Source organism: Schistocerca gregaria, chromosome 6 (genome assembly GCF_023897955.1).
Source record: "Schistocerca gregaria isolate iqSchGreg1 chromosome 6, iqSchGreg1.2, whole genome shotgun sequence".
Lineage (NCBI taxonomy): Eukaryota > Metazoa > Arthropoda > Insecta > Orthoptera > Acrididae > Schistocerca > Schistocerca gregaria.
Window position 1 is genome coordinate 246619357 of NC_064925.1, and position 15947 is coordinate 246635303.

General features: G+C 42.3%; 1 protein-coding gene across 4 annotated transcripts in view; it reads right to left on the reverse strand.

Annotated features, from left to right (window-relative positions):
• The window catches only part of LOC126278363 (uncharacterized), an 830119-nt gene that overhangs the window by 613753 nt on the left and 200419 nt on the right, over positions 1-15947 (reverse strand). For all 4 annotated transcript variants that reach the window (XM_049978428.1, XM_049978426.1, XM_049978425.1 and 1 more), the window contains exon 2: positions 629-651. The gene's annotated coding sequence lies outside the window, so the exon portion shown is untranslated. The remainder of the gene's footprint in view (positions 1-628; positions 652-15947) is intronic.

Below are 15947 nucleotides of genomic sequence, written 5' to 3' on the forward strand. Positions count from 1 at the left end.
AGTCCCCTAGAACTTAGAATTACTTAAACCTAACTAACCTAAGGACATCACACAACACCCAGTCATCACGAGGCAGAGAAAAACCCTGACTCCGCCGGGAATCGAATCCGGGAACCCGGGCGCGGGAAGAGAAAACGCTACCGCACGACCACGAACTGCGGACTAACAGTGCCTCAAAAAAATAAACAAACATCTCGAGGTTTCCTAACATCTAGGCTGCAAGGCTGTTGATCTCAAAAGGAGTCGTTTATTATAAGGAAAGAGACTTGTTCAGTAACTTTTCTCTGTGAGAGTAGCAGTTTTCTGAGAAACTAGGAGTCACAGCCCACTATCAGAATGTTCTTGTTGAATTTCTGTAGTATTCTTGAATTAAAGAAAGAAAGTTATATTAGCGCTATCCTTGAATTTTTTAGGGAAGAAAGAAGGATTTTAATAACATAAATCTAAATGCTTAAAACTTATTTAAAGAAGGAACCTAAATCACACTGCACAGCTAAACACTGCCAGATATTTTTTCTCTGGAATTCCGTTTGATTTTCTTACCTAATAACTGTTAGTGTATGTAAAGTATTCGTTATTCTTAGTGGTTAACCGAATAATGAATTAATAATTCGCTTTTAATTCTTACCGTCAAGCAGCTTTCTCGTCTTCCTGAAAAAGAAAAAAATTGGCACTCAGATCAATTAGCTCTTACACTCCACATATAACAATTTCCAAATTTCACAGCAAACTAGGAGGAATAAGGTAGAATAAAAAGTGAGGGCCTCGGAATAGGCGAGGAACTCGACAAATTACAAGTAAACGTTAACACAAGATACTTCTCACTTGCTTGCACGAGTCTAGCCCATCGAGAAGCACCCGTGGCCTGAGCGAATGCAAAGGAATCTCCAGCCAGGCACAGCCACACACATCCGCAGGTAAGCGAGTTCGAGAGTCACGCGTAAAACCGAACAACCACACGAAACTGCGTAATAAAATAACGGGAAGCCTGAATTTCCTGAAGGCAGTCGATAGTGACAGAAATAAGCAGCATTCCACTCATTTACATTCATCATTACCCACTGTCCACAGACCTGTGTTCACAATCCTAGCGATTAGTGAAATGCTGATAACGGTGAGGTAATACTTTCATTTTATACTGTATAAAGAATGACGTCAGAATTGCGAGAGTTGCTATTATAGTAATATATCAGTATGACATAAATAAATATCAAATTTTGCGATGAATACTTTTCAAATGGCGTGTTTCTCTGAATTAAAAGTTCATCCAACTTATGCTAAAGCGACGGACTGAGCACAGATCTCAAGAAATTATTATTGTTGTTGTTGCTGTTATGGCCTTCAGCCCGAGACTGGTTTGATGCAGCTCTCCATGCTACTCTATCTTTTGCGAGCCTCTTCATCTGCTAATAACTACTGCAGCCTACGTCTCTCTGAATCTGCTTACTGTATTCATCTTTTAGTCTCCCTCTACGATTTTTACGACTCACATTTCGTACCAGTACTAAACTGGTGATCTCTTGATGTCTCAGAACGTGTCATATCAACCTATCCCTTTTTTCGTCGCGTTTTACCACAAATTCTTTGTCTCTCCAATTATATTCAGTACCTCCTTAGTAGTTGTGTGGTCGTCCCGTCTAATCTTCAGCATTCTTCCGTTACACCACATTTCGAAAGCTTCTATTCTCTTTTTATCTAAACTGTTTATTGTCCATTTTTCACTTGCATACATGGCTACATTCCAGACAAATACCATCAGAAAACCCTTCCTAACACTTAAAACTATATTCGATGTTACCAAATTTCAGTTCTTCATAAATGCTTTTCTTTCCATTATCAGTCTACACTTTACATCCCCTCTACTTCGGCCATCTTCAGTTACTTTTCTGCTCAAATACTGAAACTCATCTACTGCTTTAAGTGTCTCGTTTCCTAATTAATTCCCTTAACACCACCTGATTTAATTCGACTACATTCCATTATCCTTGTTTTGCTTTTGTTGATGTTCACCTTATATCCTCCATTCCGTTCATCATCTCTTCCAAGTGCTTTGTTGTCTCTGACAGAATTACAATGTCATCGGCAAACCTCAAAGTTTTCATTTCTTCTCCATGGACGTTAATTCTTACTCCGAATTTTTCTTTTGTTCCCTTTACTGCTTGTTCAATATACAGATGAAATAATTCCGGGTATAGGATACAACCCGGTCTCACTCCCTTCTCAATCACTGCTTCCCTTTCGTGCCCCTCGGCTCTTATAACTGCCATCTGGTTTCTGTACAAATTGTAAATATCCTATGGCTCCCTGTATTTTACCCGTGCCACCATTACAATTTGAAAGAGAGTATTCCAGTCAACAATGTCAACAGCTTCCACAAAGTGTACAAATGCTATAGACTAAACGTAGGTTTGCCTTTCCTTAACCTATCTTCTGTGAGACATCATAGTTTAAGTATTGCCTCGCAAGTTCCTACATTTCTCCGGAATCCAAACTGATCTTCCCCGAGATCTGCTTCTACCAGCTTTCCCATTTTTCAATAAATAATTTGCATTAATATTTTGCAACCGTGACTTGTTAAACTGACCGTTCCGTAATTTTCACACCTGTCAGCAACTGCTTTCTTTGGAGCTGGAATTACTGCATTCTTCTTGAAGTCTGAGGATATTTCACTAGTCCCATACATCTAGGGCACCAGATGGACGAATTTTGTCATTGCTGACTCTCCAAGGCTATCACTGGTCAACTTCCGGGCCCTTCTTTCGGCTTATGGTAGATCTTTCAGAGCTTTGTCAAATTCTTCTCGTAATATCATACCTATCATCTCATCTTCATCTACGCCCACTTCTCTTTCTATAAATTATTATTAATAATAAAAAGATGTTACCATTCATATGGCACCAAGTAATTTTAAATTTTCTTTTTCTGCAGACTAGAGATGGCTACCTGACTTACTTTGGATGAAAGAAAATAGCAGCTTGGATGGAAGTGTTCGGGTCAGCCGCAACCGTAAGAAAAAATTTCAGCAGTGTTTTCATAGGGATCGTATCCGTCGTATGCATGAGAAATTTATGAGCACTGGGTCTGTCATCAATGATTGTAAAGCAAACAGTGAACTTCCAAGAAGTATGCGAGTGGAGTATAACATCATAAACGATAGGAACAATAGAAGCTTTTGAAATGTGGTGCTACAGAAAAATGTTGAAGGTTAGATGGGTAGTCATGTAACTAATGAGGAGACACTGAGGAGAATTGGAGAGAAAAGAAATTTGTGGCACAATATGCCTAGAAGAAGGGGTCAGTTGATAAGGCACATTCTGAGACATCAAGGAATCACCAATTTGATACTGGAGGGAAGTGTGGGAAGCAGTTTCAGAAGGATGTAGTTTGCAGCAGTTATTCGGAAATTAAGAGGTTGGCGCAGGATAGAGTAGCATTGAGAGCTGTACCTAACCAGCCTTCGGACTGAGAACCACAACAACAACAAACGCTCAAGGTGCGACGATTAGGAACCAAGGGAAGTCAAGTACGAGATTAGCACTGGAAACCGCAGTCACGCGGACAAGTGTCGTAAGAATTCTCAATCTGGCAATGAAGCCGCACGACATTCAGGTGATACGGGCTCTGTCTCACGTCGGTAAAATTGCTCGTGTAAGACCTGCAGAAGTGTTATTAGAAAGTATGCACACAGACCTTCATGTTGTGTTGTTTATGTTAGATGAAGGTGTACTTGACGTCAGCGGCACCGGTTCTACATCTACATCGATTCTCCGCGTGACAGAGGGCTCCCTGTACCACTGCTAGTCATTTCCGTTTTTTTTTTTCCTTTGCTGTTCCACTTGCAAACAGAACGAGGGAAAAACGACTGTCTATATGTCTATATGTCTCCGTACGAGCCCTAATTTCTCGTATCTTATCTTCGTGGTCCTGACACACAATGTATGTCGGAGGTAACAGAATCATTCTGCAGTCAACTTCAAATGCCTGTTCTCTAAATTTTCTTAATGAGTGTTCCTCGAAAAGTACGACGCCTTCCCTCCAGCGATTCTCATTTGAGTTCCCGAAGCACCTCCGTAATACTTGCGTGTTGTTCGAACCTACCAGTAACAAATCTAGTGGCCCGGCTCTGAATTGCTTCGATGTCTTCCTTTCACTGACCTGGTACGGATCCCAAGCAGTCGAGCAGTACTCAAAAATTAGTCCTGCATGCTGTCTCCTTTGCAGATGAACCACGCTTTCCTAGAATTCTCCCAATAAACTAAAGTCGACCATTCGCCTTTCTACAACAATCCTTACGTGCTCGTTCCATTTCATTTCGCTTTGCAACGTTACGCTCACATATTTAAACGACGTGGCCGTGTCAAGCAGGACACAACTAATGCTATATCCCAGAATTAAGGTTTCTTTACCTACTCAGCAACATTAAGTTACATTTTTCTACATTTAGACCTAGGTGCTGTTTATCAGACCAACTATAAATTTTATCCAGGTCATCTTGCATCCTCCTACAGTCACTTAATTTCCACACCTTACCGTACACCAGGGCCGGCCAAACGCTGCATAATGTGCAGACGTGCAGAAGAGTGCACATGTGCGCACGTGTGCGACAGGGAGCGACAGCGACATCTGTTATTAGACATGTATCCTAAATGAACGGCGGGGCTCCACTTCCCTGTTTATGTGGTACAAGCAAGAGGAAAATTGCTCATTAAACCGATTGTTTCAATGTATACTTACATTTAGGTGTTTTTTCTTTTTCTTTTTTTTTTTTTAAATGTGTGAAGGGCTACGCTCAGCTGAAGTCGATATAACATTCATCTAATTGTCGGTTGTTATGCAGATTTCAGACGGAACTGATGAAAGATATAGCAATTATGGTACTGAACTAACAGATGATCATCGAGAGGTCTGCGGTTATCATTCTGGTCAGAGGTCAGCGAGACAGAAATTATGTGGGTGTAACTGAGGGCACCGAGAATTACTTATAGGAAACCTTGCATTAGTTTAATGTTATTTGAAATCATGAATAAGGTTCGTTGGAAGTCGCTAAGTGCACTCTTTCTTAAATACTAGTGCAAAAACATAACGCGTATTTACGTGCCGTCAGTCAGGCTACCTTAATAAAAACCCACGGTTGTTAACTGTATTACATGTCTTACTGGGTTAAACTGTTAACATAAAAGTAGATGTCTCAATGAGTAGACTGTGACAGTATTTTAAATGTTTAATACGCGAAATACCTTCCCATGGTTGGCTTGCAAGCTGTGGAAAGAGCATTATAATTCGCCGGTACAGAGTATCCCAGCAAGTGGATAAAGCGAAATCTGTGCATAGAAACATGCACTACATGAACGCTGACGGCTGCGGCGTGCACGCTGTGACCCGGAAGTTGCACACGTGCAGGAGCACCGCACACGTGCAGAATTTCTGGCCGGCCCTGCTGTACACCGTAGTGTCGTCAGTACACAACCGCAGACTGCTGCCCACCTTGTCCGCCAAGTCATTTATGTATATAGCGAATAATAGCGGTCCTGTCACATTTCCCTGAGGCTCACCTGACGATATTCTTGTCTCTGATGAACATGGGCCATCGAGGACAACATACTGTCTTCTATAACTTAAGAAGTCTTCGAGCCACTTACATATTCGTGATCATATTCAATATGCTCGTAACTTCTTTAACAGCCTGCAATGGGGCACCATGTCAAACTCTTTCCATAAACCTTGAAATACGGAATCTGCCTGTTGCCCTTCATCCATAACTCGCATTATATCACACGAAAAAAGCAAGCTGAGTTTCGCACATGCGATTATTTTTAAAACCACACTGATTCGCGGACATAAGCTTCTCGGTCTCAAGAAAATTATTTTATTCGAACTGAGAATGTGTTCAAGGATTTTGCAGAAAACCGATCATTGCGTCATCTGGATTACAGACAATCCTCATGAACTATGACAGCACACTCGATCTTCTCCGAAAGTTAGTGTATGGTGCAATGTTTCGAAGTTTGGAGAACTTAGTCAGTCTTTCTCAACGATGTGACTGTAACGGAAGGTTTTCACCTAGATATGTAGGAGAATTTTGTTTCTCGTAATCTTCCCCTCCGTATTGTAACATAAGGTTACTGCCATTAACACGGTGCACCACATTATTATTCCGATGTTATCTTGATGAAACATTTGGCAAACGCCGGATTGCAGAGGTCGACCTTTGGCGTGTGAACCTACGGAAATGTGATGGCCTGTCCGGTGAAATGACTTTTGACATGCACTGATAACCAAGAACACGTCGAAGAAGCGCACTGGCTTCATTTGGACTTGTGTACGTAAGAGTGTGTTTTTATATTATAATAAATACTTAAATAACAGCAAACAATAAAATAAAATACAAAAAATTTAAAATCGATCTAATCTTTTTGGACAACACTCTATTATAAAGTTTTATACATTTTATTGTTTTTATTATTAAAAGCCTAGGGAACTGAGATACGTTAAAAGTGAAGGGGTGAGCACCAGCTTATAACTCTGTGAGCGGGGGGAGGGGGGGAGGAGAAATATTACAACACCCTCCCCAATTTCAGAGGCAAAAATCTGGATCCGCACCTGGCGTTTAGTGAAACGAACTTAGTCTTCCAGTATGAGCAACATTGTTATGACGATGTTTTTTACAAACAAATATTACCGTTAGCATTTCAACTTTTGGTAAGCTGATGAGAAGTTCTTTCCATCTTCAGTTACTTTGCTGTGTGGCTGCTGTCACTCCATTTCGTTTCTGTTCCTTTCCGGATGTGCCGCATGGCTGATGAATGAATGGACAGTCATTGTGTTCTAAAGACACGGAACAAAGGAATCTCTCAGTTTCACGCTCAGCAGATGAGCGGGAAAGCGCTATTGCAGTACATCACAACGTCCTAGCAGGTGTTGTTTTACCGTAATAGTACTGAATGTGTTGAGCTGCAAGAAGACAAGTTAAATTGTAATTCCCACAGTGTGAACCAGGAGTAATTCGTAAAGATTAATTATATTCTTCGTCTAGATATGAGGTTATTGTTTGATGGGAAGTTAGGAGAGCTTTAAAGGTGGGCAGTTAGAAGCAAAAATTAAGCCCAGGTTGTACAGAGACTTTTACCTCTCCACAGTTCTATATATAATGCAGAGTGGTTCATGGCAAGACGCGACACACACACACACACACACACACACACACACACACACACACACACACACACACGGAAGAGAGAGAGGAGAAAGTTGGAGTCGCTGCAAAATAACATACTGCGCAAGCGATGACCGATAAGGTACTCCCCACCACCCTCACCAGACCTTAGGAAGCACGTAACACTGCATTACTGTTGTGGACTTCAATCGGAAGAATGGTTTGATGCAGGTCTCCAACTAGTACACTACTGTAACTTGCATCCACTTTAATCTGCTTGCTACATTTATTACCCCCACACTTCCGCTACTCAGTTCGAATCAGTACCTGCTAATTAGTACGCAGATTTTCTTGTCTCCAGTCTGCTGACAGGTTAGAAGCGGCCCCCCGCGAATTCATTTCACCTCAGAGTAGCACTTGCAACCTACGTCCTCAACTGGATATATTCAAGTCTCTGTCTTCCCCTCCAGTTCCCTTTAGTACCATGGAGGTTATGCGCTTTCATGCAGTCCCTTCTTCTCGTTAATGTTTTCCGTATATACCTTTCTTCGCCGTTTATGCGGAGAACCTCCTAATTCCTTATCAGTCCACACCTGATTTTCAATATTCTTCTGTAGCTCCACATCTTAAATGCTTCGATTCTCTTCTGTTCCGGTTTTACCACGGTCCATGCTCCACTACCATACAATGCTGTGCTCCAAACGAACATTCTCAGAAGCTTCTTCTTCAGATTAAGGCCAATGTTTGATACCAGTATAGTTCTGTTCACCAGAAGTGCCTTCTTTATTTGTGCTAGCCTGGTTTTTATGTCCTCCTTGCTTCGTTCGTCATGGGCTATTTTGCTGTACAGGTAGCAGAATTCCTTAGCTTCGTCTACTTCGTGACCATCCAGTTTGATGTTATTGTATTGTATTGAACCGGGGACTTGGAAACGACGGAGAGGCTCCGTTCCCGCTGTAGCCCTCAGTGGTTCACAACCCCACAACAGGCTACAGCAGTCTACTCACATCACCGCCGACTCACACCGGACCCAGGATTATTGTGCGGTATGCCCCCTCCCCCCTTCCCGCTAAAGTATTTTTTTAACTAATTTAGGTTTTTTTTCTCATGTAGTTCAATAATTGTCACCTTGTATATTTAAGTGCTAGGAACACTTTTATGAGTGCATTTGTCTGGAGTGTAGTCTTGTATCGAAGTGAAACGGGGACGATAAACAGTTTAGACAAGAAGAGAACAAAAGCTTCTGAAATGCGATCTACAGAGAATGCTAAAGATTAGAGGAGTAGACCATTTAACTAATGAGCGAGCACTGAATAGAAATGTGGAGAAAAGAAATTTATGGTACAACTTGACTAAAAGAAGAGACCAGTTGATAGGAGGACACCCTATCGGAGATAAAGTGATCACCAGAACACTATTGGACAGAAGTGTGGGAGGTAAAAATTATAGAGGGAGACCAAGAGATGAATGCTGTAAGCAATTTCAAAAGGATTTAGATTGCAGTAATAATTTCGGAGACGATGACGCTTGCACAGGACAGAGTAGCATGGAGAGCTGCATCAAACCAGTCTCAGGACTGAAGACTACGACAACAACAATACAGTTGTTTCCATTGCCTTCTTTATTGTTATGCTCTCGAGTATTGCTGATTCTTCCGCCTTTTAAAGGCAGTTTCCCTTTGATTGGTCGTCAGCGAAAAAATGCAGTCAGTCTACAATGGAGATCGCTTACGAAACACTAGAATCTTGATCAAGTGTGTGGGACACATACCAGACAGGACTAACATGGGACACTGAACGTCTATAAAGAAGGGTAGAAACCTGAATTATAAGACACTTGAAAACATAAGCGAATCGTCTCAGGAAAAGCTAAGTACACTCCTGGAAATGGAAAAAAGAACACATTGACACCGGTGTGTCAGACCCACCATACTTGCTCCGGACACTGCGAGAGGGCTGTACAAGCAATGATCACACGCACGGCACAGCGGACACACCAGGAACCGCGGTGTTGGCCGTCGAATGGCGCTAGCTGCGCAGCATTTGTGCACCGCCGCCGTCAGTGTCAGCCAGTTTGCCGTGGCATACGGAGCTCCATCGCAGTCTTTAACACTGGTAGCATGCCGCGACAGCGTGGACGTGAACCGTATGTGCAGTTGACGGACTTTGAGCGAGGGCGTACAGTGGGCATGCGGGAGGCCGGGTGGACGTACCGCCGAATTGCTCAACACGTGGGGCGTGAGGTCTCCACAGTACATCGATGTTGTCGCCAGTGGTCGGCGGAAGGTGCACGTGTCCGTCGACCTGGGACCGGACCGCAGCGACGCACAGATGCACGCCAAGACCGTAGGATCCTACGCAGTGCCGTAGGGGATCGCACCGCCACTTCCCAGCAAATTAGGGACACTGTTGCTCCTGGGGTATCGGCGAGGACCATTCGCAACCGTCTCCATGAAGCTGGGCTACGGTCCCGCACACCGTTAGGCCGTCTTCCGCTCACGCCCCAACATCGTGCACCCCGCCTCCAGTGGTGTCGCGACAGGCGTGAATGGAGGGACGAATGGAGGCGTGTCGTCTTCAGCGATGAGAGTCGCCGCTTCTGCCTTGGTGCCAATGATGGTCGTATTAGTGTTTGGCGCCGTGCAGGTGAGCGCCACAATCAGGACTGCATACGACCGAGGCACACAGGGCCAACACCCGGCATCATGGTGTGGGGAGCGATCTCCTACACTGGCCGTACACCTCTGGTGATCGTCGAGGGGACACTGAAAAGTGCACGGTACATCCAAACCTCATCGAACCCATCGTTTTTACCATTCCTAGACCGGCAAGGGAACTTGCTGATCCAACAATACAATGCACGTCCGCATGTATCCCGTGCCACCCAACGTGCTCTAGAAGGTGTAAGTCAACTACCCTGGCCAGCAAGATCTCCAGATCTGTCCCCCATTGAGCATGTTTGGGACTGGATGAAGCGTCGTCTCACGCGGTCTGCACGTCCAGCACGAACGCTGGTCCAACTGAGGCGCCAGGTGGAAATGGCATGGCAAGCCGTTCCACAGGACTACATCCAGCATCTCTACGATCGTCTCCATGGGAGAATAGCAGCCTTCATTGCTGCGAAAGGTGGATATACGCTGTACTAGTGCCGACATTGTGCATGCTCTGTTGCCTGTGTCTATGTGCCTGTGGTTCTGTCAGTGTGATCATGTGATGTATCTGACCCCAGGAATGTGTCAATAAAGTTTCCCCTTCCTGGGACAATGAATTCACGGTGTTCTTATTTCAATTTCCAGGAGTGTAGATAGTTTCAAGAACCAGTGTTAAGGTGGGAACATACTACAAATCCCTGTGCCTCTGTTGAGTAGGGATCGCGAAGATAAGATTAGATTAACGAAAGCAAAGAGACGTTTAAGCAATTACTATTCCAGCACTCTCTGCACCAATGAAACTGGAAGAAACCATAGCACGTGGTACAGTGTGAGGTAATCTCTTTCATGCATTACAAAGTGGTTTTTGCAGAATAGATGTAGATGCATGTCTAGTTCAGTGGCAGGGGATACGGGGGTAGGGAATTCCCCAGTATTTCATACGCTCTCCCTTTCTTCTCAAGAACGGTGTTGCCTCTCAGAAGAACTCGAGATACAAAAATTCATCGGAATCTTCAGCCAGTCACAGTTTACGCAACGTTGCAGCCACATTAAAACCATCTCAGTTGCCTAAATGTATTCAGGTACATTTTCACAGCGTGCTGTGAGATTACTCAGTTTTAATCTGGACGAACGCGGTAATGCGACTACTTTGATGGACATGCTTTTCATCGTCTCAGACACTGGAGAGAAATCGGAATCCCGTGGTGATTCTCGGAGCAAGCGATAGAAATGAAAATGCAGCGTGCGTTAGGAACCCCCCCCAGGCAGAACCATCATTGAAAATTCAGCACTTTCTAGTCGGTGCGGTTTTCAGCCATCTCTTTCGTAACTGAGTATGAGGCATTTACTTTGATGTCCTGAGTTAACTGGTATTTTCTTCCTCCTCTGTTCCTCTTCCCAGCCATGATACCTTATACTGCATCCTTTCTTTTGCAGTCTCCTCTCATCCACTGTCCTAGCTGATTTCTTTGTCTCTTCTCCCTCACCTTCTGTAACACAACCTCATTTTATTTCTCATCTTCCATTCTTTTATACAAATCGACATCTCAAAAGTCTCCAAGCATGCCTCGTCTCTCTATCGCAATGTTCATGTTTCGGCACCACACAGGACAACATTCCATATTTCACTAATTTTTTCCTTATATGTTTTTTAACAGACCACAGAAGACATTTCTTTTTCTGTAAAGCGCTTTGATTGCAGTAACTGCTCTGTTTTTATTCCTTCATTACATCCACATTACTGTTTATTTTGTATCCTAGGCGTCTGAAGCCAACGCTTGTAGCTTTCTTCAAATTTATATTCATTACACGTTCCTCACAGCTGGTGTTCAGTCCTTTTACCTTATTGTAAATAACGTTTTTATTCTCATATACTAATACCATGTCACCAGCAAAGCTTATACATTTCACTATCCTTCCTCACATTGTCACAGCACCATTTTGTCGGAAACTGTTGTCATCAAAATCATCGAAACAGACATTAAACAGAGTAGATGGAATAGAGATGCCTTGTTTAACCGCTCTCCTAATATTAATTTCTTCAGTCATTTCGTCTCATATTCTTACTTTCATTCTTTGCCTTACATGTTATTGCTTATTAGCCTACTTTTGAAAGTATCCAGTCTGGCCATCTTGACGCTTTGCTCCACTTCCTGCAGCGTATTCGCAGCTGTTTCTCTTTATTTTTTTAACAATTGTAGTAATTTTAGTAAATCAGCTAACTGATATAAACGTTAGTTTTTACAACGCAAGTATTATAAGGTGAGAAGGCGCTAGAAACTTAAGCAGTATACTGCTTTGAAGCCGACGTCGCCGTTTTAAATGCTCCAAAACATTATCAGACTACTATTTACGAGTGCTTCTTGTTCTTAAAGCCCGTCGTGTTCACGCAACAGTTGTTTTAAATGCAGAACGTGTAAGTAGGCTGTTTAGGTTTTTTTAATGGTAACACCACGCAGCGCTCTGTATGTAAATCACTGGCTGTGCTGTGTGCAGTCTGTGGCTAGTTTGCATTGTTGTCTGCCATTGTAGTGTTGTACAGTTGGCTGTTAACAGCGCGTAGCGTTGCGTAGTTGGATGTGAGCCGCCAGCAGTGGTGGATGTGGGGAGAGAAATGGCGGAGTTTTGAAATTTGTAAGACTGGATGTCATGAACTGCTATATACATTATGACTTTTAAACGTTATTGAGGTAAATATATTGTTTGTTCTCTATCAAAATATTTCATTTGCTAACTATGCCTATCAGTTAGTGCCTTCAGTAGTTTGAATCTTTTATTTAGCTGGCAGTACTGGCGCTCGCTGTATTGCAGTAGTTCGAGTAACGAAGATTTTTGCGAGGTAAGTGATTTGTGAAAGGTATAGGTTAATGTTAGTCAGGGCCATTCTTTCGTAGGGATTATTGATAGTCAGATTGCGTTGCGCTAAAAAAATATTGTGAGTCAGTTTAAGCACAGCCATGTACAATTTTTCTAAGGGGACGTTTCAAATGTTACAATGCACAGTGTCAGGAAGGCATTTTCAGACGTTTTTCTTTCTGAGATGTATATTTGATCCAATAATATGACGCATTTGGGTTCGTTAAAGTAACTTTCTTTGCTTTACACCTTACAGATAATCAAGAAGGGAAGTATGTGATATGAAAAGGCTTCTTTAGTAATGCAGCATTTTCCTTCGTACGGACTGACGAAACTGGTGTTTGGTCCTGCTGAACACATACTTTCTCACGTTTGGTCGGTTTCCAATCTTTCCTTCTCACAGCGTTCACCCAGAGAATCCTCGAGCTGGACTGAAAGGAAATATAAAGTCAAATTACACAAATAAAACCACTACACTAAAAATAAACTGTGCAACCAAAGTACCTTTGTATAGAAGATTACATATCTTAACGAGTCCACTTACGAAGGAAACTGATTCCTTTATACTTTAGACTATAATTGGAATGATTCACCTGTAAATGGCATTAGTGGTCAAAACAATTACAGCTTACAACTTAATGTTTAGGGCAACTTACATGGCGGACACTGGCTTCAAGTTTGTGACGTTATGACAATTGCTGATCGGAGAATGACAATTCTCCTTAGCTTACCGTTTGGTTTTCTGCGCTTTGTGAAGTAACATTTGTGACGTGTGGCATATTGTAAACTTTGTGGTTGTTTAGACGACGAAGTTCTTTTATTTGGTGTGTGTGATTCTGGAAATTTATTTTTCGCTAGAAGAAGCTCAATTGCAATCGATGTACTTTCATTGTATCTGGACCAAGAGAGAAGTGTAAGAACATAGATTATATGGGATATTAATCTGTGTTGAGTCGCATATTTATCCGGAATCTGGAAATAGTTTCTCTGTGGCAAAGCATAGTCACCGCAGGAAAAGTGTCTGTTAATGGTAGAACTGAATATTTATCAGCGGGTCTATATTCTGCTAACTGCTAGCAATTGCAGACTTTGGCGGTAAAGATTTCCTTACTTTTTTGTGGCATAAAGTCAGATCATTAGAGGCAGAAACCTCTTTGTCTTTCTTTCCTTCCAGTTAATTCCGACATTCTTCAGTATAAGGACATCTAGAAGTATAATCCACCGAATTCTATCAAAGGCTTAATCCACTGAACTCTACCAAAGACTTTTTCGAAATGTTATGAATGAGTCATGCGTTTTTAAGCTATGATGCGACAGGCCGTATTTGAAGGTTAAAAACAACTTTTGCAATACCGTACACAGTGTACTGAATGGTAATTCCAGTCGTTGTTAAAATCGCTCATGTTTTCCCGGAAGACAAAATCGCTCATGCTTTCCCGGAAGACAAATTTGTGGACCGTACGGAGACTGGCACGTTGATGGCCACACAGAGCAGGAAACATTGAGCGCCTGGAGGAGCGCAACCCGCAAAACATCTGTACATCGACCTTGGTTCGCTGGAATGTGCGACGATTCGAAGGCGGTTTCAAATGCTGGACAAAGCTACCCGGATGAAAAGAAAAAGAACAGTTCTATAAGCTATGGTGTAATACCTCGGTTGAAACCCCTGAAATACCGTAAATGAGTATTTGAGTTTAAAGCATTGCCTGTTAACAGATTCTCAGGACACTCACGAAACAAAAAAGGAAAGCTCCCTGATCCTTAATTGGTTATGAGCAGTGAAGAATATTAGGGAGTTTGCGTTTCAGTAAACGCACGCCGACTTCCTCGGTACAGCAAAAAAGTGAGTAAATAACAGTCTTTAATGTTCATTTGGAAGGAAAAGTGCAAATGAACGAGCATGCCCTGTAACAGCATTAATATCGCAGGCCGGGGTTTCCTAGAATTACGGACGTGCGGTAATGGAAAGACTCGGCGGACAGCGTCCTCCATAAAATCGGGTTTTAATGCGCCCGCTCTTGACTTCTCGGCTCATTTAGGCTGAAATACGTCCCGTACCGGGTACAAAGTGCTTATAACGCGCTCGCCCATTCAGGTAGAAATTTCTGCGCCACAAGCAGACAACGATACGGACATGACAGCGCGCAAACACGCTCCTCAGATGTTTTCTCCAAATGGGGTTCCCATTAAAAGTAGTCAGAGATTAACTATATGTGTCCTTGAAGTCGCCAGACACCAGTGGTCAGGTTCTGTATCCCTCATACGAAATAAGTGGGCGTCCCGCTTATGCAACACCTTGCTGAGGTGTCTCTTCGCATTTACTCACAGCGTCATACATCGAATCACTTAATTCCTTCTCGGTTATCATCTTGACCTTACTGGCAGATACTCGGGCCATTTCCTTAGTATCAACAAATCTATTACTGTCAAAAGGGACAACTCTCCATGATTTCGTTTTCAGTTGCTGTGTTAATAGACATGCATGAAAATGCTTCAGAACCAATATAAACCTTTACTCTTGATCTACAGATTCAAAATTTGTGATAAGATGACAGATATTCGCAATAACGTTCCACAAAAATACGGGAGGTATTTATTTTATTATAAATCTAGCTATAGAGTACAAAGTTCATTAACAGGGGATTAATTTCAGTCAACGATGAACATCTTCAGACCTACGTAAAACCAGTGTACTAAATGACTCTTGTCATTGCATATACAGTGTGATCCAGCTACCCCTACCGATAGGTTTCCTGCAACCTGCAACACCTTCAAAAACCATGAGTGAGATTTTCATATTTCCTCGCTCACTACGTGCAAACTCTTAGTCCCACACAAAAAGTGGACAGGACCTTTTGGTAGGAAATTTGATTTAGTTAATTTTGTATTTGAATATGTTTTCGCTGGAAGCCATGGTTCTCGAGTTATTCAAGAAAAACGCGTTGGATCACTTTTGTACGTTTTTCTTGAACAATTCGAAAACTACGGCCTCTATTGGAAAGGTTTCCCAGTACATTAAATTTTCTTAATTTCTGTAGGAGCAACTGAAATGTCCTCTTAGAAAAATTTATCAGTTACTGTACTGGTTAACCCCTTAACGTTATTTGATTTTCAAACAGCTGAGCAAAACTGAACGTACTCAGACATTTCTCTTTACTTATTCTGATCAACACTAAACTGACACACAATATTTTTATTTAGCGCAACGCAATCTGTCTTTCAATAATCCCTACAAAAGAATGGCTCTGACTAACAATATCCTATACCTTTCATGAATCACTTACCTCA